Source organism: Carettochelys insculpta, chromosome 9 (assembly GCF_033958435.1).
Source record: "Carettochelys insculpta isolate YL-2023 chromosome 9, ASM3395843v1, whole genome shotgun sequence".
Classification (NCBI taxonomy): Eukaryota; Metazoa; Chordata; order Testudines; family Carettochelyidae; genus Carettochelys; species Carettochelys insculpta.
In genome coordinates, this window is record NC_134145.1 from 33,589,102 (window position 1) to 33,615,447 (window position 26,346).

Below are 26,346 nucleotides of genomic sequence, written 5' to 3' on the forward strand. Positions count from 1 at the left end.
AGACAACACACCTTAGAGAGAGTCACCTGGAAAATAGGTAGCTCACTGTTCTACTAGAAAGGCTTTATTACAGGCAGAATACAAGATGAATATTTATCTAATCCCAAACTGTGTTTGTGGGACTAGCAGTTAGAATTACCTTCATTTTACTTGTAAAATGAGCATATCTCGATGTGGAGCAGTGACACTCAAACTGAAGCTTGAGAGCACAAGTGGATCTTTAATGTGCCTTTGCAGCACATGATATTAAAAACACTCTGATTTTATTAAACAGCTGGGATGCTTTTTGTATGTTGTTAACCACTGTAGAATGTTTGGTCAGTCATTTTGCTGTGAGGTAGGTAGGTAGTAAAGAAAAGGGTAGGGGAGACTTCACACTACTGTGATTCTTTTGGGTAAAATCATTGAGGTTTGAGTATCAGTGATCTAGAGTTTGTGACAGTTGTGGATTTACAATGCCACCTTTACAGTCATTTTTGAGTCAAAATTCCACTTTATAATAGAAAATGTAAAGACTCCAAGTTTCATTCAAGTTACACTAAGCAAGATTGTACTTTTTCTATTTTTCTCATGTTTTTGGTTAATAGATCATGAATGTTAAAGTACAAATGAAGGTTTCTGCTGAACAGCAAGTTTTAGCACTCTCATTTTAGCAAACTCAGTTCTGCTTATTCAGCTTTGTAGTATAAACCTACTCTTTCCTGTATAGCACTGGAAGAGCACCATTTCCTAGCACCATTCAGAAATTACTTGGAAAACGTATGCAGTACAATAATTTTGTGATTGCCTAGTGCAGTTACCATCTGCACATCTTACTGAGCGTGAAAAATTCCACCACTATTTGAAGACTAAATTATAGTCTTCAGCCCCATCACTAATAGGGGGCACCAATATACGAGGTTTCCCAGAGGTCCTTGTCATAAGCGATGAGCATTCACTGTCTTGCACATCAGCCCCATCCACTGCTCCATGTAGGATCAGACTAGAGTCATGGCTCCCTTTCAGGTGTCTTGCATATGTGAGGTTGTTATGGGGGGAAGAGTCCCTGGGTTTCTGTTTAGATATTCATGGTAGTGTAAGAACTGCTATCAACCCCAATTTTATGGGGTGTGGGGATTGTGCACAAAGAAATGGAGTGTTTTCTAAGTCCTTGGCCCTGTGAGCATCCAGGCACAATCTGGCCCTTACTTTGCACTTCTTTTTGCGCATCCTATATGCCAGTAAGAAAAGAATTCTAGATAGGAGGAAAATACAGAAATCAGTAGAAATGCTGTTTGTCGTCCCTCTCCCCCCCCCCGGCCCCAAGTTATAAACACATTTTAGACCTTCTGGAGGGAGTAACCTCATGGAAACTTGCATTTCATTTCATTCATTCGCACACACTCAACCTTTTATTTTGAATCTACAAATACAGATAGGAAGCTACTGTGATTCCCCCCACCACCTCATTTCTGGCCTTTGTATCAATAAAACGTAGCTGAGATTTTCACACCAACTCCAACTATGGTCCTCTCCTAAGGACGGCACACATTACGGAAGATAGTTTTTTCGTGTTGACTTTTGTCTGTTGGGGAAAGAGTTGTGTCAACACAATTCACATCACTGAATCTCTTGCCACAGTTGGACTCTGGATGCACAGCTTTACTCATAAAATACATAGGAGTCAATACTTCAGAAACTTTAGTTTTTAGGTGTTGAAAATTGATTTAGTATCTACTTCTTAGTTTTATTTCCTTCTCAGTCCTCCACACACACACATTTGCGTGCATAGTAACCAAAGAATAAATGAAAAAGGTGAGCGTCCACAAGACTCTGAATGTCTTCCAGCACTTTTGTAAAGAAAGAAAGAAAAATTGCTCTGTAATCTGGATGAGTCTGAAAAAAAAAAAGCAAGATGCTGATGAATTTGCATATAATACAGCATATTGAATAGCTCAATACAGTAGGGCTTTTAGCAACAGGATTTAGACATAAAGTCTAGGTTCTAAAATTACTTTGGGCTCACCCACTGAGCAAACCTGGTTGTAAATATATCACAGCATGAATTACAAAGCACTAGCTTTATTTGTGATGGAAATGTCCCTTTGAAAATATACCTGCTTCCGTATTGATAGGTAATCTTTACACATTAAAAGCAAACATTTTTATCATGAGACGTAAGCCATCTGTTAGACAAATAAACTTGTATCTTTTTCTTTTATTACAGTCTTGCACATTCAAAGCTTTAATTTTAACTCAGCAAACTTTCCAAAGAATGGCCCAAAGTCATTGGTGACACACTGTGCCATCCTACTGACTTGAGTGAGATATCACAGGGCATCAATCTGTGTCAAATAGTCCCATTGTTTCTGGAGCAGGCTGGAAGAGTCTTTGAGAGCTATGCTTGAGAGAATTCAGAATGGTTGCTGAAAGCTTGGCCTGCACAGACACGTAGTACTTGCATAACTATTTCAGTTAGGGTTGTGATTTTTTCCCCCCTAAACTAAAATAGTTGTACTAGAACAAACCCTAAAGGATTCAGTTATAGCTGTGATAAGCTGCACTGGTGTAGTTGTATTGACACTAGTGGGATTGTATGCTGGTATAGTTAAAACACTACAATTATGGTGTGTGGGGTGGGGGGAAGTCTAAGGCAACAGATAGCTTTGGAAGATCTGCATGACCAGTTCAGGCATTATGGTTCTCTGTTGTTACTGATAGAAGTAAAACTCAATACAGTTTGCACCTCCTAAAACTGGCACACTCTGGTCTGGCAACATCTGTCACTGGCTCAGCGAGCCAGGGCAGGAGGGCAGTCAGCTGGCAGCCCCATAGGAGGGGGAAGGGCACCAAGGCTAGGTCAGAGGCAGCAGCACCCTGCGGGGGGCAGGGGCAGGGGTAGAGCCAGAGTGTTGGCATCACCCAGCAGCCCCATAGAGTTGGAGGGCTGAGGACAGTGGGCTGGCTGCATTGGCAAGCCACGGACAGGGATCCACAGCCAGAGGACCAGCAGGGGACAGTCAGGGATGGGGGGCATTAACCTCCCCTGGCAAGATCCCTTGTTCGGGCCCACTGCAGTCCCAAAGGTGCCAGACCAGAGAGGTGCACGCTGTACGCTCTGAGGTGCTAAGCTGGGACTATATACAAGGCCAGCACTTCATCCTTGGCATTCTGGTTTGCTCTCTGTCTGCACATCATTTGAGAAATGCAGATCTAATATAGTAAACAGTGTTGTTATAACAGTGTACGGGGGCAGTAACAGGAGGAAAACTCTTCCCTTTGTCTCCAAATACAAACAGCTATAAAATCTCCTTTTTATTTTTCTGGTTTTTTTTAAATGGCCTTGGAATAAAATGTAGCTTAAGATTCATCCAGCAGGTATGGGGGCCTGAAGACACGAGCTAAACACACATAATGGTTAATGAATATGCAAAGCTGGATAATTGTCCATCTTCATTGTCCAAAGATAGTTGCTGGAGATTATTAAATGGCTGAAAAGGCCATCATTGGAGAGGACAGAGAATGTTAAAACTAATGCTCTCATTGCTACCACCACTGGTGCTGCAACAGCATTAGCAATGCAAGGAAATTCTTTCTAAAGAAAATCTCCTTTCAGAAGGCCAGACCTGGAAGAGCAGTGCTTTTGCAAACAATTTAATCAGAAATATAGATGTGCTTATCTTTCACATCCTTCTTTTAAATTTGGACATATTTAGTAGCAGCAGGTCTTTTCCTGACTTCTCTTTACTCAGCTGCATTGTTCCAAATGTTTGGTTTGTATATTGGACTGAAAAGTGGATAATCAGATTATTGTGTTAGAAAATTCTAAAACTAAACCATAATCAATTTCATGGGAAGTAGTTTCCATACTAAATGAATGCACGTGAGTACATTTATAAATGTTATAAAGTACAGATGAGTTGTTTACCTAGGTGGATTAGACTATAGTTTTTCCACCTGTAACACCTATATTTTAATCAGTCTTTACCAGAGCTTTTCCATAGTATTTACATAGAGTACTGACAAGCCATAGCAAGGAGAGACACTTCAGTAGAACATTCATTCATGTTTAAGAAGGAGGCTTTCCATTTTATTTATAGAGTATATTTGGATTTATGTGCAAACCATTGAAATAGCCGAAAGATCTGTTGCCCACTGAAGTACAATTTTTGTTTTCCTGATGATTGTCATTTTACAAATACTTACAAGGTCCTTGCTCTGAAACTACAAGGCCCTAGTAGTTTTACCAAGACTTACTCGTGCTTATCTTTACTTATATGAATAGACTCAGTGACTTCAATGGGACAAACTCAAGTGTGTTTATAGGATCAAGTCCTAATACAACCCAGTGTAAGTTGAGAAGTATGAAAAACCCATAAGGTCTGATGAGTGAGGGGATCAGTGTAAGAAAGCATCATAAATGTCAGACTTAAGGAGTTATTGGAGGGGAGGACATTTGATTCATAAAGAGATGATCAGAGAACAGGAGGTGGAATAAAGTGAAAGCCAAAGTCAGGGGAGAAGAAGAGAATAAGGAACAAGATGTATGTTTTGATCTGTTGGTATCAAAAGAAGAGGAGAGTGACTTCAAAAAATGGAATCCTTTAAACTAGATCTGACTTTATGATCTGTATGTGGAGAAAGCTCTAGATTTCTGAGAAGCAATATTATTTATAGTAAACAATTAATACTTGCTTTTTTTGAGGTTTAACTAACACATTACTTAATTATAAACCAGCCCAGTGAGAACCTTTCAGAACAGCTCCCAATATACATTTATGGCTTTATATGCCATGAAATATTACATTATTTTGATACATGTATAGTCATATTTTCCACACTAATTACAAAAAATGAGGTTAATGGTTATCTAGGTATTATATCCTAAAATAGTTCTGATTAATATATGACTATAAACAGTGGACCATGTCTTCTGGTTGGCCTGAGCCACAGGGCATATAAATGTGTTAGCCTCTAGGATGCTCCTTGTTATTTGTGAAGCTACAAACTAACACGGCTACCTCTCTCATGGTGATACCTGATGTCTTAATGATACAACTTCTAGAGTTATGTGATTTGATGCGAACTGTAGCTTTAAATAAAATAGTTTCTGACCTTCATGGCTCCAAATGAAAGTTTGAAACATGAGCCCTAGTGGCTCAAAAAAAAAAAAACACACAGGAGGCAAATAAATTGAACCAGCCAATTATTTTTAACCTAATTTTTAATACAGTCTCATGATTTTTGAATGTGTGATGTTGGCAATACTGCAGTGAGACGTGAGGCCTTCTGATTCCCCCAATGCTCTGTTTCAGGCCATGGTGAAACAAGAGATTTTCGAGCCACCTGGCTAAGCTGACTTCCCAGATGATTTGTGCTGCTGGAGTAGCAAGAATCAGCCAAATAGTATGGGAATGTTTTATCTGTCATTGGTATCTGCTGAATATTCTGAAACCTGTTTGTTTTTTTTTTCCTATGGCAACTACTGTGGGAACTGGATTGGTTATACATACATAGCAAGGAAAACATTCAGAGGGAATGTTATAGTAATGATACTGCACCACAACAAATATTGGTAATACTCACTCTGCTCACTTTTAAATGCCTATAAAAGACTGCAGAGACTCAGGCCCTGGCTCTGGACTAAATACTAATTAATGTTAGTATAGTACTCTCTGACCATACACAGGGAGCCAAGGTGTTATGTAGTAGCACATGTCATATTTACAGTTACTTCTCAGAACAGACTTGTATTTTAACATATTATTCTGTACAGTGTGACAAACATGCATGTTGCTTTACAAACTACAACTTTTCTTGTTCATTTAATATGTCAAACAAGTTTCACATTAGTTCATTATATTTTATTTATGCTGATCCATGCACCATAAATTCTGTCTTATGGTACACCCACGGTGCACAACATGAATGAGAATGCATGGGTAAAATTTGACTCACTATATTTTTGTTTTCGGGAATTGCGGTGCAGTTCTAAACATATCTTTCATGTGGTTTTGTATTTAACATTTCACTTTGTTTGCAAAATCCTTATTGATAAATAGTATATGAAAAGTGATAACTGGTATCACATTTTTTACTATTAATATAAAATTCTGCAGCTTCTTTTTATGACTGTTATTAACTTTCATTCAATGACTGCTTGTTGCTGTTCTCTGGATGTTAAGAGTATAAGGTAGTTCTGGATTTATTTCCCCTTCTCTCTCTCTCTCTCTCTCTCTCTCTCTCTCTCTCTCTCTCTCTCACACACACACACACACACACACACACACACACACACACACACACACACACACACACACACACACACACACAAAACACCTCACGGAAGTACTCTGGACAGCTGTTATCTGTAACAGCTGGTAGCTGACACAGTGAAGCCCTATCTTGCAAAAAGAAAAGGCCAGGTGTAGTCAGCATACCCTGCTTTTCATGCTTACAGCCCTCTTCTTTACTAATTTTAAAAAAAAAGTTAATCTTACTGTCAATACCTGTCTTTTTTTTTTTTTTTTTTTTTTTTTTAAATTAGCTATTTTTGTAACCCGTTAGGTAATGACTGACCCAGGTTGTCCTAACACATTTGCCCTACATAGTCATATATATAATGAGATCCAGTATGATATACAACTAAAAGAATTATGGAAAATCATTTTCACGCATGTTAATTTCAGCTTCCCGACTACCTTGCTGGGAAAGTAATATCACTGTATTGCATTAGGGGAAGCAAAGCACTGGCTGGTGACTCAGAAAGGCTGTTGCACGGCTAAGAATAAAACTCTCTTCTGTGGTCTAATCCCAGGACTATTCTTCTGCGTAACAATCTTTTTTGTACTAAACCAGTTTGTAAAACATCTTTTAAATAGTGTAGTGCAGGGGTGAGCAAATTTTGTACATTTGGCCCCACTTTTCATTCCTGCAATTAGCAGGGGCTTCCCAACCTGTCTAATGTAATCCAAACTGATTACAATTTTGGTTACATTCATATAAAAAACCTCTTTTGGCACATGTAAGAAAATATGTAGAAAGTAAAAACGTTATTAAATGGTATATTAATATGAATACACATACGTACACAGAGTAATATATTTCAACATTTTAATGAGATGAATGAGCCTGAGATCCACCAGCCAGCTGTGCTGAGCCACCTTTATGAAATTTCACGTCCACCGGAGAGAGCCCCTTGTCCCTCCTGCACTTTGCACACCCCAGTGTAGTGTTTCAGGAGACTTCCTTGTAAACCATTGATGAATTGGTTAAAAATCTCTGATTGAAATACGGGTTGCTGATTGAGCAAAGCAGATGAAAATCAATTTCTTTTTTGGTTTATGTTAAACACTTTTATTAACAGTGTCATACGTGTTGTTGAGCAGAGCATATCATATACACAGATTATTGCATTAAATTCTGTGTGGTTTGTCTTTCACCTTTATCTAAATCTTTTCCATTTATCTGCATTCTGGGTGAAAACCTGGCTGCCTTGAATTCAGTGGCAACAGATTTCTACCATATCCATTCATGTGGGACCACTTAAGAAATAAAAAGTGACAAATGAAGGCATTTATATTTTGAAGGAAGAATATGTATGTAAGCAAAACATTTACTTGAGCAAGTCAGTATTTTCTGCAGGCTGCAGGTGAAGAAACTGACAGTAGGGAACAATGAACAAAGATAAGCGTAATTTTTTTTTTTTTTTAAATGAAACCGACCTCCTGCAGTTGTTAGCACTCAAGCCACCGGTTTTAAATCAGTTTTGTAGCCTTGATTTAAACTTAGTGCTCAAAAAATTAAAATGAATAATTTAGCTTCTGTTTCCATCAGCAGATTAAAATAATATATAAGGCAACTATACTGGATTTTGTGGCAAGGTCAAAACACAATAGCAAACTGACAAGTAATAAATAAAATTTAGACTGCATTTTATGTACCAGATTTTCTTGTTTTAAGAAAACGGCTTCAGATTGCACTTAAACTAGACCAGAGTAGCCTTTGTTCTTGCTTGAAAGGATTCGCTGTGTATTAAAATAGAGGTCAGAAATATTACAGAATGTAAGTTGTTGGGTAATTTGTTCTTATTATTCACCCAAGTAAATACTAGTGTCTCCTAACCCAGTTGTAAAAATTAATTTTTGGGATTCAAGAAAGACCTTTGAAATACTCCCTTTCCCAATCTCTTATAATGCAGCCTAATAGGATAAAGGCTTAAATTATGAAACAGTTTAAGTCCATAATTAGAACTAATGTTGTTTGTGATCAAGTGATTTAACTTGTAGCATTTCGTAACATGAAAAATGTAATTCTGGAGGTCTCTTTAAACACTTCTCCGTGTTGATGTTTGTAAGATACATGTTTTCAATTCAAGTTCATCCATCAAATATTAATGTGTTCTAATGGAAAATCTTCACTCTAGAGGCAACCTCTTGCTTTTAACAGAGTTCTTTAGTATGTTTTCTTGAGCTTGTTTTAAAAAACTTGAACTGAAGGTATAAGCATAGAATATTTTAAATGTTCCCCATGAGCATAACAACTTAACATAAGATGGAGGTACAAATAATAGCAATAGTTAAATACTTGTTGTTATGTGTAGTTGTCTGTAACAGTATGATCATACAGATTGAACCTCTCTGGTCTGGTAACATCTGGGGGACTCTCTCTGGTTTGGCAGGATGACAGATATTGCCAGACCAGAGAGACCTGAGAATGTGGACCAGCTGAGAGCCCAACTGGGTGCCAGCAAGGGGGCCAGGAGTAGAGCCAGTCCAGTGGCTGGAGGGCCAGGAGTGGAGCCAGTCCATCATCCAGGAGCACAGTGAGGCTTGGGGGTGGGAGGTTGGGGGCTGGAATTGACCTCCCTTGGTCTGGCAAACTCCCTCATTTGGGACTGGTCAGGTTCTGAAAATGCCCAGCCCATAGAGATCCAACCTGTGTAATTATTTAAATATCACTCATAGGATTATACTTCCTACTTGTCCACCTTTATCGTTGGAGTGAATTGTAAATATCCTTACTCTGTGGCTGTGCTTATCAGCTTGCAGTGCCATGTTAAAATATACTATCTATTAAACAAAAAAAATTAACTTTGTGAACTTCTGGGATATGTGATAGAATTGCCCCAATGGGCAGCTGATCAACTTGATTATGAGAATATCTGATGTAAGAGAAGCAGCTAAAATATAAACTAATGTGAAAGACTTTAAATATTGAATAAAATTAGAGAACAATCAATATATTCACTGTGTAATTCATGTTTACTTAGACTTAAAGTCTTTACATCTGTATGCCTCGACACCTGCATTTAGGTGATAATACCTTATTTCCACTGACAGAACATCACTCTGTAATATGGCAGTTGCAGAAGGAATATCCATGAAGTGATTATTTGAATTTATTTTTTGTTCACACTGTGATTTAAGCTGTAGTCCGTGCCATTCCATGGGAGGTAGCCTAACAAAGTACTTGTCTTAAGCACACCCCAGTCAAGTGGAGTATAATCTACTGGCAACTGATGCACATTATTGCCTGAAAAATTAGAAGCCCTGTGGCACCTTTTAGACTAACAGATATTTTGGAGCTTAAGCTTTTGTCCACAAGACAAAAGACCTACTTCGTCCACGAAAGCTTGTGCTCCAAAATATCTGTTAGTCTATAAGGTGCCACAGGACTTCTTGTTGTTCTCAAAGATAGGGACTAACATGGCTACCTCTCTGATTATTGCCTGAAGTTAGGCAAGGTAACAACTGGATTAGTTTTGTCCCATTTTAGTATGTTTTATGAAAAGAATTTAGAGGACTGAGCCTCTTTAGGTTTTTTATTTGACTTCTTTAATTAGATCATGGTGTGTGTGGTTCAGCCCCCTTCAAATAGGGAATTGTGCAATGCATAAAAATGCAGGGAGGGACAGAAAGAGAGAGGGCATGTGTTGAGGTGTGGCCCTAGTAAACTGAAGTTATGACAAGGAGGTCTTACAAAATTTGCTATACTCCAGCTGTAGTGTAGGCCGATGCAGTTCCACTAACATATACTAGTCTTTCTGCATGCAATACAAGGTGATGCTTGGTAGGCTGATTGATTTCAGTTCTGTATTCCTCCTTGGTAAAAACTGACAAGTTGTGCTGATTTGGATAGTTACTTGTTGTGGATAAATTTCTAATACAGAGAAAACCCTAAAATTTATTTTCACTTCTGACCTACTTAACTTAGACTCAAATTTTACTTATAAAGGCTCAATACACTAAAGCTGTGTCCACGCTATAAAATTTTGTCAACCGAAGAGGCCTTCAGTTGACAAAACTAGGGAGCATCCACATTACAAATGCATTCTGTCTAGAATCTATCAACAGAGCACAACCTTTTTCCCAGCAGAGTTGTATCTCGAAAGTTTGAGGCATAGCTCCTCTGTAGACAGACTCTGTCAATAGAAAAATAGTGTAGATGCTCCGGGGTGGGGGGCGCGCCTCTGTCGACAGAGAGGCTTCTGATTCACCAGGCAGCCCTGTTTGCAGAGCTTCCAGTTGGCTGTTCTGTTGACAGAGGGGCTGGGCAGTCTGGCCGCTCTCTGACAGAGAGCGTTGACAGGGGGAGACCCTGTTAAGTGTGGATGTCTCCTGTAGACAGAGGCTCTGTTGGAAAATATCTGTCGACAGAACTCTGTAGGGTAGACACAGCTTAAAAGGTTATGCCACACAACCTACAGATGATAATTTTTATTGCCTTAATAGCCTTATCAAAATTTTAAAATAAGAGTTGTGCTTTACCTCATAATTGCTTGAAATAAATAAATAAATACATATGAAAGTACAAAAAAAGCCTTCATTCATTCATTGAAAGGGGCTTTACCTATTATATATGATGGTTTTTAAACGGTGTATGATGCAAGCTAGTTTGCCACTGAACATTATTTAAAACTGAAAATAAGGTAAATCTGAATGTGTTATGTTTGACTACATTGGGACAGATTCTATTCTAAACAGGAGATAGAGAGAGCAAAGTTGGCTTTAAATCATCTTTTGTGCTCTCCCATAGAGGTTGGATTGGCCTTGTGTGGAATTAATGCAAACTTAAGGACATGGCTAACTTACAGCAGACTCCCTAAAGCTTCTCTGTGGGCTGTATTGCTGCCCAAATCTCTGCAGTGCCGATTACTGTGGCCCCATCCTTAATTCAGTCTTGAATGTGCAATGCGGCCATCAGGAGGCAGGTGTGTGATTGCCTGCCTCAGGGGAATCTTCCGCCAGCTAGATGCAGGAGCTTTATTTAGCTTGAGCCTTCTTTTGTGATGTAAAACAGTTGATGGGGAGGGTAGGAGGGGTGTGCATGAATATCTTGCCCCTAAATGTTTAGAAAAGTGTGGGGGGGGGTGAAATTTGTATAATGTTACCTAATATTGATCCAAAGCTTGTCAAAAATTGTCTGAAAGTGTAGAAATGATCTGCTTCATGCTGTGCTGTCATTTTTCTGAAAGGTGCCACTTTTGAAGGCAATAAGTTTCTGTCCCAGTTTCATACTGTATTTTATAAATTTCACCTTTAATATAGTTTTGAAATGGCCAAAATATTTTTCTTTTCTAAATCGGAGTATCATTGGAGATGCTGACAAACATCTTAATTACTTTTTTTTTTATCAGTAGCACATGCAGTAGTGGGTGTTCACTGACTTATGAAGTAAATAACTACTCCTGTACATAAAGCAATCTAAATATTTTACTAACATTTAAATATTCAGGCATTCAGCTACATATAGTACTGAAAAGAGCAAGAAACCCCCTCACACCTCCTACGTGGCTTTAGGCACCTACTCTAACCCTGCCTTGATTTTTGGATATGTTCTACAACCATAATAAGTCTAAATGAGCCTATCAGGGAAGAAATAGGGATCTGTATTGTCAGGGAAACATAGAGAAGGGCTGATGGATAGTACAGATCTCATTTAATCTTTTATGGCTCTCACAACAAGTAAGGTCACAAAATTATGAATTTAAACAAGGTAGAGCGGATATGGACTTCTGGGGTTTTGTTGGGTTATTATGGGGTGGGCATGTTTCTTTAAAAATAAAAAAGAAATCCTAACAGTGCTTGTCCTATAACCTGCTGAGGAAGTGGAAGAGATTCATCATGTAGATGTGAAGAGGGCATAATATGTGTTGTGATTTTTATTAATATCTAATGATGTCACCACAGAAGTTTGTGAGGGAAGAATTTGGAAGACCTCATCAGGTTTCCTTGTCCCCAGCCTTCCTTCTCAGACTTACGAGCTTCCCCTAATCCTGCGCAGACTCTCCTCCACATGTGGGCTGAGAAGGGTGCATGGAGTCTCATAGGAAGAAGCACAGTTTCTATATATTAAGGAAGGCAAATTATCTTTATTATTATACCTGATAGTGACAGAGCCATGGGGTAAAGGTCTGGTATCTTTTCACCTGTGCTCTTAGGGATGCTTCCAGCAGCCATCAAGGTGTCAGTTTTAATATGGAAACATGCATTTTAATTAGACAGTTTTCAGACATGTTCCCTGTGCTAAAGCATAACTGTTGACAAGAAAATTATTTATGTAAGATCTTGAGCAGCAAACACAATTTACAGTCAGCAGCACAGTGGGACTTTTAGGTGGAAAGGGTTGTTGAATTCTTTATAGGATATTGTGGTTGACAAGCAGAGATAAATGGCGCTGCATGTTCTGCACAATCAAATATCATTAAACTTTAAGCATTGTTTGTCCTAAATCATAGTTCTTCTTGACAGTGTGAATGGCCATATGTTGCCATACTGTTACAGACTAAAACTCTTGAGTTTTAAGTTTTAACTACTCTTAGTTGGAGTAATTGATTGAGATCAGATCTTTTAAATTCATTTTGCACATCTAAGGCTTATGTGTCCTTTTATTTAGTTAATCAAAATAATACATAATGATAGTGTCATTAAGTAAAATGTTTGAGATTATAGGACTGAGCTTTCATTTAACATATTTGATTTTGTGATCTTCAAAATGTGTTTTAAAAGAAATGTAAACATTGTAATTAGTCATAAAATGAACAAGACCTGCAGAGTTCCTGTTAAGTTTGAATACTGTCTTTTTATTATCTCCAAAAATATTTCAGTGCGAACTTCATACAAAGGTAGCCTGACTTCTAAATAGACTTCTAAAGCTTGCTGTAAGAAAACTGTTAAACAAAAAGCTTGTTTTTAGCAGGAGAGCTGAAATGATGCAAACATATTTTGTGTTAACCAGATGTCATTTAATAACATAGTAATAATACAGTGGTGGTACTTGTCTTGACAGGAATTTCAGTTATTTGTTCACATGCAGCATATGTGGAGTAGCCAGCTTAGCAATTTTTTACCATAAAATGTATTTTGATGTACTTGGATTTTTAAAAAAAAAAAAAAAAACTTTACAAGGGCCTGTTTACCATATGGTAAACGTGGGTGTGTAGGAAACCATCCTGTACTGTTTCACTAAATCCAGTGTATACAACGCTACTTTTCCATAAAATGAGCATGAGAGTTCGCATACAATTCCAGACTAGAGGTGACACTTTCAAATGAACTCCTGACAAGCACAGATACGTAAGCAGCAGTTCTCAGGCTGTGGGCTGGGACCAGTGTTCCTTGTAATACCTGTGCACTTGTGCAGCCGCTCAGGAGAGATTCCATTGCCCCACAGCTGGTTAGCAGACCGCACACAGCTAGGTTTGTTTCTCCTGCTGATGCACATTTGTGTGTGCTGGGGTGCACACAACAAAATTTATTCCACATGTGGAATAGGCCCTTTTTTCCATCCGGGTCACCAGGGTTGGCTTAGAGTTTATGGGGCACTGGGGCCAAAGCCTGAGTCTGAACAAGCAGGCGGAAGACAAAGGTCAAAGGCCTCAGGTTACTGACTCTGCCTGGGGTGCTGTGGCTCAGGTTTTATCCTCCCTTACATCACACCTTCATCTACAGCAATGGGGCTTAGGCTGGGTCAAGTTTTCAGTACCACCTCCTGGGGTTGCAAAGTAATTAATTTTTGTTGTCAGAGGTTCTCAAACTTCACTGCACTGTGAGTCCCTGATCTAAACAAAATTGACATGATTTCAGAGGTGCTTTGTGTTTGCAGCTCCTGTTGACTTTGGTGGGAAGTCACTTGTTCAGTTCCTCTGAAAATGGCAGCACTTTTAGATGCCCAACTGAGGTGTGGTCTAAGCAATTTTGGCCCCTTTTAAAATTATATACAGGTTGGATCTTCCTGGTCTGGCACCCTCAGGACCTGACTCATCCCAAACAAGAGAATTTGCCAGGCCAGTGGAGGTCAATCCCAGTCCCCTTGCCATAGGCCCACCAGCCCAGCTCCACTCCTGGCCACCACACCCCGGGCTGGCTCCTCCCTTTCCCCTCACCTGCACCCAGCCACTGGCTCCCTGGCCATGGAACTGGCTCAGCTCCTAGCTTTTGGCTCCCTGCACCCTCATCCCCACTGCAATACCAGCTCTGCTCCCAATCCTCCAGCCACCAACTCAGCTCCACTCCTGGCCCCAGTTGGGCCACCTGCCCTGCTACTACCCATGAGGCCTGGCTGAGCTCTCTGCTGCCAGACTCCTAGCCAATGGGGCTCTCTGAGCCAGGAGCATCTGTGGTACTGAGACACCACGGCTGTTGCCAGACCAGAGCATCCCAGTGTAGAGAGGTTCAACCTTAATTAAATGTCTGTCACCTATTCTTTTCTTAAAAGGCCTCTGTGACAGATAATAATAAGATCTAGAGCATTCCAAGGGCTGATTTAGCACTCATAACTCAAAAGTCATCTCTCGTCATCAGAAATTGGTCCAATGAAAGATATTGTCTCACGGCCTCTTATTTGTTCAGACCAGTCATTGTCTGTCATGTGTTAATGTTTCGGTAAGTGAAACTAATCAGTCTTAAATGTGAATTTTTAAAGTTTCCCTGCCACATCATTTGTATTTTTAATCATGTTTCCACTGTCTGCAGTTGTGCTTCCTTGCACCTTAATTCCAGGTTAGGTGGCAGTTCTTTAATAATGCGCCAGACCCTATGCAGCTGTAAAGTGTCACTGCATCCCTGAATTGCAGGTCATTTGAATTATTGAGCTGATGGCTTCGTCAGAAGTTTGGCTATGTTTTGAATGATTCTAGGATGTTAAGTCCAACTCCTGCTCTCAGATAGTTGCATGTAATTCCTATTTAATTCAGCTAGAGTTTTGTGCCACTATGAGGATTGAATATATGGCTCTTAAGGCATCCTAAGAATAACGCATGTTCCCTATAGTGCCCATCGTTATATAGCCCAATGTAGCAGCAATACCTTTGAAATAATGGGGACTAGAAATTTGAAGCTTATTATTACACTGCAAACTAAAATCCTGATCCCAGTGAAATCAATTACAAAACTTCCATTGGCTTCAGCAGTGCAAGATCCAGCCCTATATCAGTAAAGCTTCTTCTGAATAACTGCTTTTAATTGGGGGCGAAAATAGAGGCAGCTGTTACATGTCAAAAAAACAAAACAAAACAGTCTGCCAACAGAAAAACAAAGCATGTTCTATATGTGCTCATAAATATGTTTAGTAGGTTGCGTTGAGTCAGATTGCTTCTTCCCACAAACAGTTTCAAATTAGAATAATGCAAAAATACTAGAAATCAACACAGTAAACTCCCATTCTTCGAGTGTCCCCATGGGTGCTCCACATCGGATCTTCCAAGCAGTTTCTGCCGGTGCGCGCCGCTCCCTTGCGCGCTCCTGGCCACGTGTGCGATCCGGTCCCCGCCAGTTCCTCTTAACCACCGTCGGCTGCAGATGGAATCCGACTAGGCTATGGCCAAGTTAGCGTATGCAATGGTTTTAACTGTTTTTCTTTAAAGTTTTCAAGTTCTTAGGCTACTGTTAAGTTAGCCAGTTGTTATTTTCAAAAAAAAAAAAAAAATACTTCGTGCTGGCGAAGGGCATGGAGTTCCTGTTCAGCCACCCACAACCAAATTCCTTGGTGGTGGAGTCGTCGCAACAAAGATCAAAGACATCTCAATTCAAGACGGGGAACAGACAAATATGCCAAGAAGCTAGAGCTGTTCGGCAGAAAGGTCTACTCCTCCTCCACTCTACTGTTGCGAATGGCAAATTACGCAGCGCAACTAGCGAACCATAATTTCGACAACTACACTAGGTTAACCTCCCTCATGGACTCACTTCCAGAGGGCAAGAAACCGGTGCTCAAGGCCATCATGCAAGAAGGCTACGCGGCCTCGAGGATGGGAGTTCAGATCGCCCTGGATGTTGCGGACACAGCAGCACGCTCCACAGCTACGGCAGTGGTGATGCGAAGGGAGTCCTGGCTCCAGACTTCGGGTATACCAAGGGACCTGCAGGCAAAGATAGTCGATCTTCCCTTCGGCTCGCAGAAGCTGTTTGCTGAATCAACTGACTCAGTCCTTCATTCCAGTAAAGATTCAAGAGCCACACTTAGGACCCTGGGGATTTACACCCCTCCATACAGAAAGAAAAAGTACTACCCTCAACAAAGACGGTACCAGTACCAGCAACAGCGTCCCCAGTACCACAGGGGTTACGAGCAAGGGCGACATCAACAGCACCAGCAGTACAGAACTCCCAGGCGACGTTCCCAACAGAGCCGTGCGTCCTCGGGGCAGGGCCAAAGGCCACAAGTTTGACACACAGATCCAGGGCTGCGCCATCACTACCATTGCACAAGGTCATCCGAAGCGGTTATTCCACCATCACCTCCGACCGTTCTATGACCAGTGGCAAAGGATCACCACAGACAAATGGGTGCTGGAGATCATAGCCACGGGGTACGCCATCCCCTTCCGGTCGCTCCCACCGCCACGACCTCCACCCAGGCCCCACCTCCAGGAGGCCCCCCACGTAGGGAGGCTCAAGCAGGAGGTAGACCATCTCATGCTCATAGGGGCAGTGGAAAGAGTGCCGGAGAAACTGCAAGGGAGAGGGTCCTACTCGAGGTACTTCCTCATGGAGAAAAAGACAGGAGGCTGGAGGCCCATCTTAGATCTTCGAGGCCTCAACCGGTACCTGCGCAAGCAACGCTTTCGGATGATCACAATCGCCTCCATCCTTACGGCACTAGACGATGGAGATTGGTTCGCAGCCCTCGACTTACAAGACGCGTATTTTCACATAACTGTCCGTCCGGCTCACCGACGATTCCTCCGGTTCATGGTAGGCAAAGAACATTTTCAATACAAGGTCCTACCGTTTGGCCTCTCCTCAGCCCCCAGAGTCTTCACCAAGACCTTGGCAGTGGTGTCAGCCTACCTGCACAGACAGGGGGTATTTATATTCCCGTATCTGGATGACTGTCTACTCAAAGGGGCCTCGAAGGAGGAGATACTACGCATGATACGCGTCACAGCAGGCACGTTCTCTTCGCTCGGCCTGGTTATCAATCTGGCGAAATCAAAGATAGACCCCGCACAGGACATAGAGTTCATAGGGGCACGCATAAATTCCATTACAGCGAGAGTGTATCTACCAGAGACTCGCTTTCGGGCCATCGGCTCCCTCGTGCAAGTCATCACCTTCAGCCCTACGGTGCCGGTTCTGACGTGCTTACAGCTGCTGGGCCACATGGCAGCAGCGACGTTCGTAGTGCAGAACGCCGGGTTACACATGCGCAGCATGCAGCACTGGCTGGCGAGCGTATACAAACCGGCAGCACACACCGTTCACAGGGTGGTGTCGCCCACAACAGAGGTTCGCAAACCCCTGCAATGGTGGGTAAACCCCAAGAACCTGCTAACAGGGGTACCCTTCCACCAACCACAAATATCGGTTTTTCTTGCTACAGATGCCTCCCTCATAGGGTGGGGAGCACACATGGGCAAAGAGGTGACGCAAGGGCTGTGGTCCTCCACGGAGCGATCACTGCACATAAATATACTGGAGCTCAGAGCAGTGTTCAACGCCTGCAGACACTTTAGAGACTATATACAAGGCAAAGTAGTCGGGATCAGTACAGACAATACCTCCACCATGTTTTATATAAATCGGCAAGAAGGAGCTCGGTCCCGTGCCTTATGTGCGGAAGCAGTCCGGTTGTGGAACTGGTGCATCGCCAACAATATAACCTTGAAAGCCTCGTACTTACCAGGCGCTCACAATGTGAAGGCATACCAGCTGAGCAGGCGTTTCGCACTCACGCACGAGTGGCAGATCCGTCCTGATCTGCTACGACCGATTTTTCACGCATGGGGTTTTCCCCAGATAGACCTGTTTGCTACTCAACACAACAAGAAGTGCCCACGATTCTGCTCCAGGGCAGGACTGGGACGGGGGTCCCTGGGGGACGCATTCGCGATCTCCTGGAGGGGCCCCCTGCTTACGCTTTCCCTCCCACAGTGCTCATCCACAAAGTCTTGCAGAAAGCCAGGAGGGAAGGAGCCCGAATGATCCTGATAGTCCCAACATGGGATCAACAGCAATGGTTCCCCCTACTCCTGCGCATGTTGGACCGGCCACCGATGCCCCTTCTGGTGGCGCCGGATCTGCTCACGCAAGCCCAGGGGTCCATAGTGCATCCGCACCCCCAAGGCCTGCGACTACAAGCGTGGTTAATCCATGGCTCAGCTCTCTAGAGAGCACATGTACGGAGGAAGTGCAACAAGTCCTAGAAAGTAGCAGGAGGACTTCCACCAGGAAGACCTACAAGCAGAAATGGACTCACTTCACGGCATGGTGTTCTACCAAACAGCTAGCCCCCCTTTCAGTGCCTATACCTGTGATATTAGAGTATTTACTGGACCTCAAGAGAGGAGGACTCTCACTATCCTCGTTAAAGGTCCACCTTGCCGCCATTTCGGCGTTCAGACACGAAGAGGAAGGGCACACGGTGTTCGCCCATCCCATGGTTACCAGGTTCCTCAAAGGGTTGGTAAACCTATACCCCCCTTGGAAACCGCTTCCACCTTCATGGAAGTTGGACCTGGTGCTTAATGCGATAACGGGACCACCGTTCAAGCCTTTGGCCACAGTTTCCCTCCGCCTCCTTACGATAAAGATGACCTTTCTTCTCGCAATCACGTCAGCTTGCAGGGTGAGCGAGCTTGCGGCAGTTATGGCAACACCACCTTGCACTGTTTTTTCCAAGGAGGCGGTAACCATACGGCTGCATCCAGCCTTTGTTCCTAAAGTTTCTTCTGAGTTTCATATTAACGAACCTATCGTTTTACCCTTGTTTTATCCAAAGCCTCATAACTCTAACAAAGAGGCGCGCCTACACCTCCTGGACGTGAGGAGGGCGCTAGCCTTCTATATAGACAGGACCAAGTCCTTCCGGAAAATGGATAGACTCCTAGTCTCTATCGCTCCCAAATCGAAAGGAGGTCTCTCTTCGCAGAGAATCTCGAAGCACATCGTATCCTGCATAAAAATGTGCTACGAACTCAAAAAGACTCCTTTACTGGCCACGTCCAGGGCTTATTCCACTAGGGCGGTGGCGGCATCAACAGCCTTTTTCAAGGGCGTTGCGCTAAAAGACATTTGCAGAGCACCAACCTGGTCATCCTATGACACCTTCGCCAAACATTACGCCCTTCACAGGGTATTCCAAGAGGATACCCGTCTCTCGACAGCGGTCCTCTCGGGGACAAGCTGCACATAATCCAATTACCCACCTCCTATCTTGGGTTACTGCTGGGTAGTCACCTAATGTGGAGCACCCACGGGGACACTCGAAGAAGAAAGAGAGGTTACTCACCATAGTAACGGTGGGTCTTCAAGATGTGTCCCCGTGGGTGCTCCACTACCCGCCCATCCTCCCCGCTTCGGATCTCTGTTTAGTGTTTTGCAGGAGCATCCGAGGCAGTTGGTCAAGGAACTGGCGGGGACCGGATCGCGCACGTGGCCAGGAGCGCGCAAGGGAGCGGCGTGCACCGGCGCATGCGCGGTCCAGCAGAAACTGCTTGGAAGATCCGATCTGCAGCGCAGGGCGAGCCCGACACCTAATGTGGAGCACCCACGGGGACACATCTCGAAGAACCACCGTTACTACGGTGAGTAACCTTTCTATGTACGCCATTTCAACTCGCGCTTAACTTGAGTTAATGCAAGTCGAAATCCAGCTCCTGCCCCGACTGGGGAAAGCTGGGGAGAAGTGCCACTGCCGCAGCAGACTGCCCACCAGGCTGCCTCAGCTTGGGGAAGCAGGGCAGGCAGCCACAGTGGTATGGCTTCTTCCCAGCTTCCATGAGCTGAGGGACAGACAGACATCTGCAGCAGAGCTGGTCTGGTTCCTGTTTCCTGTCTCCCTGCCACTGTGGGTGGCAGGAAACTGACGAGTGCTGCTACGCTGGTCAGTTTCCTGGCTCCTGCCAGCCCAGGTGAGTCAGGAGCCAGGCTGATGCCTGGTTCATGGCTCCCCACAACTTGCCTAAAATTTGAGTTATGTGAGGTTGCCCAGGAACTCAACCCTCTGGTAACTTGGGGGTCTGCTGTCCATAGCTAGCTGAAATTGACCAAATCTCTTAACTAATACTTATCTGAAAAGTTTCAGAGGTTTGCCTGCTTTTTGGCAAAGGTTAAATGTGGCCAAAATATTGTTCCAATGCTAAATTTTTATAAAATGTGTTCTTCCCTCATGCACATATGTAAATACTGAAAACAAAAAAGCAGTCCAGTAGCATTTTAAAGACTAACAAAATAATGTATTAGGTTTTTTATTTATTTATTCATTTATTTAGTAAGTGTTATTTATTAATTATTAATAAATTATTAATTTATTAATTTGTTAGTCTTTAAAGTGCTACTGGACTGTTTTTTTGTTTTCACAGTATATAGACTAGCACGGTTTTCTCTCTGTTAATATGTAACTACTGTTGTCGGTAGCAAGATTCTGACAATATGATTAAGGGAGAACATACTACTCAGAAAGCAAGGTTCTTGGCATACATGTTGAGTCTTTAGTAAACTGCAAATAGTTTAAAAATATGTGCACAAGTCTCTGGCCTTTTAAAAATAAAATCTGTAGCCCTTTTTAATTAGAGCACACCATAGAAAAAAATCCTGAGATGAAAAGGTCTGTAATTCTGTAACATTGCAGTGGTAGCACTTTGTAGTATGTCTCATGGTGCCACATAGGCACTGGTCAGGAAATTGTGACAACTGGTACCAGTGGGTAATTAGCATATGCATTCTTTTTTATCCTGAGATTTTATGGCTTTGAAGACGAATAATGCATCTCCAGACCTCTATTCTGATATGCTTGTCTCCAGCATAACTCTGATGCTTGCTTCCTCTACTCTCCTGCTGAGTACTACTTAAGTTTTCAGTACAAAAAATACATCCAGGTTGTCAGCTCCTGTCTTTGAAATACTCAGAATGCCTCTGCTTAGTCTTTGAGAAAAAGAAGCCATCATTATCACACTAATGACTGCTCAGTGCACTTTTATATTATATGGAGCAAATACTGTTGGCACCAATCCAGACATTAATGTAAAAACTAGTTGTGAACATTGTTGTCATAAAATACAATGGTATTTACTTGTTACAACTGCGTTCTGATTCAGGTGATGTGCTCACCTCAGATATTTTTAATGCTGCCAGTTTTGAATAGTTTGTGTTCAATGAATCATATAGATTAAACTCCAAAAGGCAACGAAAACTAATCAAAAGTCATACTATTTTAAATATCACAGAAATATTTTACTACTTTCCTGTTCTTTCAGGAAATCATGATTTTTTAAACTTTAGCGTGTTAGTTTTGTATTAATACACAATGTTTACTTTGTTTTGTGGAATCCTTTAAGTAAAAGAATGACAAGTCACATAATGACCATCTCCTTTTGTTCTTCTTCAAGTGATTGCTAATGTGCATTCCAGTAGGTGCAGGCATGTGCACAGCTGGAGATTTTTTTCCTTTAGCCGTACCAGTCGAGTTGGCTATGGATCCCCCAGCATGGCACCTTCAAGGTGCAGTGTATAGGATACTGCTGACACCCCACCCTCTCAGTTCCTTCTTACTGCCAGTGAAGGTCATTGGAGCATCTCAGGATCTTGCATTGCAATTGACTTTGGTATCCATTGTTAGTTTAGTTATTAGAGTAGTTAGCAGGGGGTTTCCCTGACCAAGGCATGCCACCATCTCAGGAGTTTAAGGCATGCAAGGACTGCAGGAGGTCTGTGTCCAAGGGCAATTTTCATTCTTCCTGCCTTAAGTCCTCCATGAGGTCCATCAAACAGAAAAGTGCCCTGTTTGCAGGAGCATTAGGCCTCAGACTAAAAAGGAGCGAGATCAATGCCTGAAATGCCTACTCATAGGAGCATCTGTCCGTCCTCAACCCACACCAGGGGTGAGCATCACACTGGCCTTAGAGCAGGACCCGCTGGTGCTGTTCAAGGAGGCACTGAAGGATCGCTCACACCACTCCTTGCTGCAGTTACTCCCACTGTGCCACAGAAGAAGACAACAGATAGAGGATGGATTCTGAGCAAGCATCCCTGTATGGACACCAGTGGGTCCACCATAAGTCTGGGCACCCAAAGGCCTCTGCACCATTGACTCTGGCCCCACTGCAGGGCTCATTGAGTCCAGTGTTCCTGATATCCCTTGGTCAGGAGGACTTGGAAGAGTTGGAAGCTCCCTCCACTCCTGATACTTTTGAGGCTGCCAGCAACTTGATTGCCATGATAGCACAGTCCCCAACTCAGCAGAATTCAGCTGCAGCCCTGTCTATGCCAGTGCCAGACTTGGTCCCAACACAGCATTCACTGGGAACCCCAGCTCCACCACAGCAGCCACCTCAGTGCCGATGGCATCATGACTGGGCCAGTGCTGAGGCAAGTCCATGATGAAGTGGCACCAATCCACTGGCACAGTTGACCTTGGCACCAGCATGGTCCACACTGGACTGCTCATCAGATCGAGAAGTATTCCTTGACATCCAGATGGAGCAAGCACTGTTCCAGGCACTATAGCCCTCATTCTCTCCACTATTGCAATAAAGAGTTGAGTTAATTTACTAACTGGATTAGTATGTGCAATAGAAAACAGTGGGGCATGTCTGACATCCAGAAAGTGACAGCCCCTTTCCTTGTTGGTGGCATAGCATTTAAGAAAGACACCAGCAAAAATACGTCCTGGCTCATGTGAAAGTAGAAACCCACCTTATGCAGAAATGTCAAGTGAGGGCATAGTTGAACTTTGTCTTTGAAAAAGATGGTGTAAGGTGATTCTGAAGTGAGAGCCCGGAGACCCATCTGGCTGAGGTTATGGCCACCAGAAAGGCCACCTTCCCAGGAGAGGTACAATGAGGGCAGGTTGCCAGGGACTCAAACGGAGAGCCCATGAGTTTAGAAAGGACTACGTTCAGGTACCAGGGAGGAGTTGGGTCCTTGACCTGAGAGTACATCCTGTCCAGGTCCTTTGGGAACCTCCCCACTACAGTTTTTCCAACAAAAAAAAAAAAAAAGCGTACCCCCTTCCAGTGGGCAGAAGGTAGAGATGGCCGCAAGGTGAATCCTAATAGATAAAATAGCTGGTGCTTTAGCTGCAAGAGGTAATCAAGTACTGGGGAATATGGGCTTGCTATGGAAGGACCCACTATTGAGCAGACCAGAGTGAAAATCATTTCCACTTTGCCATGCATGTAGCCTGGGTAGAAGGCTTTAGCTATCCGGGAGCACCTCACATACTGGGTCTGAACATCGCCACTTCAGCTGGGTCAACCATGGAGTCTCCACACCATTAGGTAGAGGGACGCCAGGTTGGGGTGCTAGAGTTGACTGCAGTCTTCTGTGATTAGGTCCAGAGACAAAGGCAGCTCCAGTGGGCTGTCCACTGACAGGGTCACCAGAAGCCACCAGTATGAGGGATGCCCCATCCCCACAAACTTTGAGCAGGACCCATGAATGAGAAGAAAGAGGGGAAGGCATTCAGTAGGTAACCTGATCAGGATAGGAGAAGAGCATCTGCTAGGGATCTCAGGCTGAGGTTTTGAAAGAAGTGAAGTAGACAGCACTTGTGGTTGTTCCTGGACACAAATAGGTCCATCTGGGGAGGAACCTACCTGCGTCTTTGCAGCCTTAGATTCTCCTGCAGCATTCCTCACACAGGTCCCTATCCAGGACATCGGTAGGGCAGCCACATGGTTGTCTATCCACACCTCATGTCTCACTACATTATCATTCAGCAAGCCCCAGACAATGCTGCTCTTGGCAGGGTGGTCCTGCAGTCGGCAACTAGGTCATCTCCAACCCTTCCTCCAGGAAGAACTGCTGGTGAATCACTTATTGGAATGCACATGCATAATCACTCAAAGAAGAAATTTAACTTCCTTTCATAATTGTTCTTCAAGCTGTGTTGATCACATCTATTCCAAATCCTTCCCACCTCCCATCTGTCAGAATAATAGGGCAAGAAGGTCAGCAGTGCCTTGAAGGTGCGGCACTTGGGGGCTCCATAGCTGACCCAACAGGTATAACTAAGGGAAAATTTCTCTGATCATATATTTGGTACACTCACACTTATTGGAATGGATGTGAGCCACACATCTCGAAGAATAGCTACCAAAGGTAGGTAACTTGGTTTTGGTTTTGGTTTTTCTAATGTGCATTCATTTTAAATTGAATTAAAGCATCTGATGTCAGAGTAATCACCTTCAAGTAACACTCCCCTGTCCTACTGACTTTGCAGGCAGCTGTGCAACGCTCTGATTTTTTTTCCTTTTTATACATTCAGATGTTTAAATGCATTTTGTAGAAGTTATCTTCCAAATAATAAATCTTCCCACTAGTATTACTGACATTTTCTGTTCATCTGGATGATTGTATGAAACAGCATACACTACAAACCACGAACAGCAATGAGGGGAAAGTTTCACTCTTTATGTACAGATAACGTGATATTTCCTTACAGCATTGGCCACAGGTCATTTGTGTAGACACTAACATTCAAACTGATAGTTTAAACACTTTTTTAAACTGCTAACAAAGGCATTTTAATATACAGACTTGCAATATACATTACAAGGTCATCTTGTGATCCCTGTTAGCATCACTGTTCTTAGGTCCACAATACACAGCACATTTGACCACCATTTGTGGTGTTAGTCTGTCTATACTGTAAATAAATATGGACACTAGTATATACTTGGGTATTTTTCATTTCAGATGGGTACTAAAAATCCTTCTGGGGATATTAAATAGCCCCTTCTTAAACTTTAATATTTCGAGTCTTTTTTTAATGTCAGCATCTTCTAGCTGACATCATCTACAAGTACCCTCATCTCATGATGTATAGGCTTGTCTTCATTGCTACTGATGGCTCGAACTGGGAATGAGCAAAGAAATTCAGTTGGCTCTCATTCTTAAAAGCATTATGATGATTAATCAGAAGGCTTGTGTATGTTTTTTTCAGTCCTCTTTGGAAAAAACATTTTCAGGCCAAAGAAGCGAGGGGCTCTGCTTTGCTTACCACCTTTAAAGAATAGAGGTCTAATAAAAGTTTCTGCAAAATTTTGTTTGCAAAGAGCAGAATATTCAAAAGCTCTACCATAGCGGTGCTCATTTTTATACAATTAGGTGCTTTAAAAGGCTAACTGATCTCTTAAAATTTGCTTTAAAGATAAAGTATATGATTTATTATTTGCTCCAGTCACAATATTGAGCTCCTTATGTGTTTGCATTTTTTTAAAGTCATTGCAGCTGTTACAGTTTAGGTTTGCTACAGTGTTCATGTCTTAAAATGCATAATGATGTTTGTTATGAAAGGAACCAAGGCTGCACATAAAGAGTTTTTGTGATAAGATAGAAAACATCTAAATTGAAGACTCTTTTAATAACTTCGATTAACAGCTTCTCAGAACCTAATTATGCCTTCTGTCAAAAATATTTTCCTGATTAAGAAGCACAGAGGTTCTTAAAATAAATGGACAGAGCCCGCTGTAAAAGAAAGTTAGAGATTGGTTCATGGGAACAGATATACTACTGAGGAAATGCAGTGCTCTGATTACTCACCTATCTGCAGTGATCTGCAGCTTCTGAGTGTTTTTATTTATATTTCATGTGCCCGGTGGCAGTGGGAGAAGTTAAATTTAAATAATAATCTGAAAGGTCACCGTGGAAAGATTCCACTTATTTGGAGGAATCCTCGATCAGAAGAAGGAACTAAAAGCTTTTTTTCTTTTGTTTTGTAGACCTTTTAAAGACATGTTTTTCATTACTAAACTGTCTAAATATACCTTAGAGCTCTAGGAAATAATATGAAATGCTATTGTACCTATGTCTCTTTGGTTGCTCGAGATAATTTATGGAAAAAAGTTTGCTAATTCGTAGAAAATACTTCAGCTATTCTGAAGTAAAATACTTGCCTAAATATTCTCTTATTCCAGTATTCGAA

General features: G+C 42.3%; 1 protein-coding gene across 4 annotated transcripts in view; it reads left to right on the forward strand.

Moving 5' to 3' along the window:
• Positions 1–26,346, forward strand: part of RPAP2 (RNA polymerase II associated protein 2) — a 75,059-nt gene that overhangs the window by 46,893 nt on the left and 1,820 nt on the right. Inside the window, exon 12 of one of the 4 annotated variants that reach the window (XR_012646549.1) lies at positions 5,295–5,385. The exons of the other annotated variants lie outside the window; for them this stretch is intronic. The gene's annotated coding sequence lies outside the window, so the exon portion shown is untranslated. The remainder of the gene's footprint in view (positions 1–5,294; positions 5,386–26,346) is intronic. 4 annotated transcript variants of the gene reach the window in all.